This window comes from Prionailurus bengalensis, chromosome C1 (genome assembly GCF_016509475.1).
Source record: "Prionailurus bengalensis isolate Pbe53 chromosome C1, Fcat_Pben_1.1_paternal_pri, whole genome shotgun sequence".
NCBI lineage: Eukaryota > Metazoa > Chordata > Mammalia > Carnivora > Felidae > Prionailurus > Prionailurus bengalensis.
This window is the reverse complement of record NC_057345.1, coordinates 11,716,611-11,720,254: the sequence shown is the minus strand read 5'-3', so window position 1 is coordinate 11,720,254 and position 3,644 is coordinate 11,716,611.

The window sequence follows — 3,644 nt, the reverse complement described above, 5'->3', positions numbered from 1 at the left end:
TCTCGGTTTTGAGTCTTTGGGGGGAGCCGTGGGGGCGGAGAGGCCTTCCGTGTTGGAAGCTGGGGGTGGAGAGTTCACTCCGAGCGCTTAAACAGAGCTTCTTGTCCAAGGCACACGCCGTGAAAGTGTGGGAGTGGGGTGGGTGGGAGGTGGGCAGGGGGCCAGGGAGCAGGGAGCTGGCCCTGCCGAGCCTGGCCTCCACGCCAGCAGGCCTCTGTCACCTTTGATCTCTAGACTTCTGGAGGGCTGGGAGGCAGGAGAACCATGAGAGCAGCCACTGCCTCCCTCCCACACGTCTCTGGAGAGCTCGTTGCAATAGATTCTTCCACCATCCACGTAGGGCTCTGAGGTTTACAGAGGCTTTCCACGAGTTTGGCTTGTTGGCACCTCAGCACTCAGATTTTGTGGCAGCCCAGTTTTACAGAAGAGGAGAACTGAGCTTGGGCCTGGGGACAGGGCTTGTCCAAGGCCACACGGCAAGTCAGAGGCAGAGGCCAGAATTGGAAGCAGGGCCAGGAATCCCAATTAGATGCTTTTCTCACAGATGAGGAGACTGAGGCTCAGAGATGTGCAGTGACTTGCCCTAAGTCACACCGCAGCAAGGAGCAGAGGGCCTCGGGGGAAGCCAGAGTCCCGATTTCAAACCCTGAGCCTTCTCCATGATGTCACGCTGCCGCCCTGCATGCCCGAGGTCGTTCGCAGTGAGCCTCAGGAAGGTGTCGTATATAGGTGACCAGGGACATGACCAGGTGAGCAGAGACGATCTGGGGCAGAGGAGGAAGGTGTCCTGGTGGAGGGTGGCTCCCGCACTGAGACACGTGGGGATTGTTGGGACAAGTGGCAATCAGCCAGGGGAGCAGTAGGAGAGGACAATGCAGGCAGAGTAAACTGGAGGAGTGAAACCGTGTGGTCGTGCAAGGGGGAATCACAAGTACGTCGATGTCATTAGGGTACGAAGCAGGGCCTTGTAAGGCAGGTCCAGGAGTGGGGATTTTCAGGTATGGGCAGTGGGGAGCCACTGAAGATTTTAAGCAGGGTGAGGCATGATTACTGTGCCCTAAGCAGAAGTCACTGGTAGAGGCAGGCCCAGAACCCCAGCCTCCTGACTCAGCTTGGAGCTGGGGGACAGCAAAATTCTGAGGCTGCTCGGCTTGCCTTGGGGTCTCAAGACTGGCCTGCTCTGTCCTGACCCCCTGCCACTGCAGGAAAGTGGCCTCCATGGGGAGCCGGGTCCGGGTCCGACCCACTAAGCATCAGGGAGCCATGCAGCATCGGGTGGGGCTGGGGTTGGGAAAGGAAAGAAGGCACTGGTTCGTCTCACCAGGCCTTCCTCCCGTTAGCACTAGGCCGCTGGGTGTGGCAGCTTGGTGGCTGAGTCAGCCTTTCCCGGGCCCTGACCCTTACCTGGCTTGACCAGGTGGCCACTATGGCTCTGTTATCGGGCTATGGTTACTGCCATTGCCAATGAGAGAACTGTGGGTCCAGCAGGGAGCAAGCCTGCGATCCCACGGTGAGCTGGGTCTCAATGGCACCTGAGGCCAGGCCTGAGTCCCATTCACAAAGCAACTCAGCCACCCGCTGGCCCCACTGGTGAGCAGAAGTGGACACAGGAGGTGGCTGAGCACAGGAGAGAGATGGCCTCATGGGCTGTCTCCCTCAGGGCCCTGATGGATGTGAAGCCCTCCAAGGGCACAGGCCTCTGAGCTGCAGACTGGGATCTGTGCTCAAAGGCCAGTGGGCAGCTGTCTGGAGCCTCCAATGGATCTCATGATTGGCCAGAGGGGAAATTTAATTTTTTAAAAAGTGAAAATAAACCCAGCTCTGTCTTCTAGAAGGCCTAGAAGCAGTGACACCCCCACAGCAATAAGCACATCCAGCGCCCAGATCTTGGCTCCTAAACACCACCCTCTAATAAAAGAACCCAGAGCTCCTTAGAGAAATGGCTGCTTCCAGGGCTAAGACAGGGAAAATACAAGAATTAGTCTGGAGCATTCTGGAGGGAGGGAGAGTAAAGAAATGCTCAAAAAATAAACAGATGAGGGGATGTCAGACCCAGGAGCCAGGCTGAAAGAGATCCCAATGGCCAAACCTAGACCAAGTTGCACAGAACAAAAAACGGGGCGCCTGGGTGGCTCCGTCGGTTGAGCGTCCGACTTCGGCTCAGGTCATGATCTCACGGTTCGTGGGTTCGAGCCCCGCGTCGGGCTCTGTGCTGACAGCTCAGAGCCTGGAGCCAGCTTCGGATTCTGTGTCTCCCTCTGGCTCTCTGCCCTCCCCCACTCATGCTCTCTCTGTCTCTCAAGAAAGACTAAACGTTAAAAGGAAAAAAAAAACCGAAAAAGAACAAATAACATAGAATTAAATTGAAACCCAATAAAATAAATATCTATGAGTCTAAGCTGGTATAAATAATGATTGAATGACTGACTAAATAAAAAAAATAAGACTAGACAAATCTTCCTTATAGGAGAGTTCCGCGTAATTCACGCTGGTTCTCACCGCCAGCAGGTGGTTAATTCCAAATCCAGGCTTTGAATGTACGGTGGACCCAGTGGCAAACCTTCCAAAGAAAGGAAGCGTAGAAAGGGTTAAAAAAAGAAGAGGAGGAAACAGAAATTTTACAGTGGAGAAACCCAGCAAACACTACTGTAACCACGTTGACATCATCAGTGAAAACACAGACCCAGGGCAGTAGGAACTTGTTGCTGGAATTTAAGGTCAGGTATCAGCAAACACTTGTACAGGGATTCAGTGGGGACCAGCCACCGCTCTCGGTGCTGTGCTCATGTTTAATTGTTTAACAGTTATAACAACCCCTTGAGGTGGGTACCACTGCTATCCCATTTTGCAGATTTGAACACCGAGGCACAGGGAGATTAAATGACCGGCCAGAGCCATCTGGCTCATGCAAGGCAAGGGAAGGAATCAAGCCCAGGCAGTATTGGTCCCATGAAACAGAGCCCCTAATAAAATGCTTTCCTGGGGCCGCTTGGATGGCTCGGTTGATAAGGCATACCAGTCTTTTTTTTTTTAATTTTTAAAAAATATATTTATATATTTTTAAGAGAAAGAGAGAGAGACACAGCATGAGCAGGGAAGGAGCAGAGAGAGAGGGAGACGCAGAATCTGAAGCAGGCTCCAGGCTCTGAGCTGTCAGCACAGAGCCCGATGTGGAGCTCGAACTCATGAACCGTGAGATCATGACCTGAGCCGAAGTCGGACGCTCAACCGATTGAGCTCCCCAGGCACCCCTGGACCATGCCACTCTTGAACTCAGGGTCGTGAGTTCAAGCCCCACGTTGGGTTTTAGAGATTACTTTTAAAAAAATGTTTGGGGCACCTGGGTGGCTCAGTTGGTTAAGCATCTGACTCTTGGTTTTGGCTCAGGTCATGATCTCCCAGTTTGTGAGTTCTAGCCCTGTGTTGGGCTCTGCACTGACAGTGTGGAGCCTGCTTGGGATTCTCTCTCTCTCTCTCTCTCTCTCTCTGCCCCTTTCCTGCTCATGCTCTCTCTCTCTCAAAATAAAATAAATAAACTTTAAAACATGCATTTCCATTTGCCACCCTCAACCGCCAAGACAGGACATTCTCCTTCTCTCTGCCATGTTGGGCACCTCCCTAGATACGATCTGAGAAGCATTGGT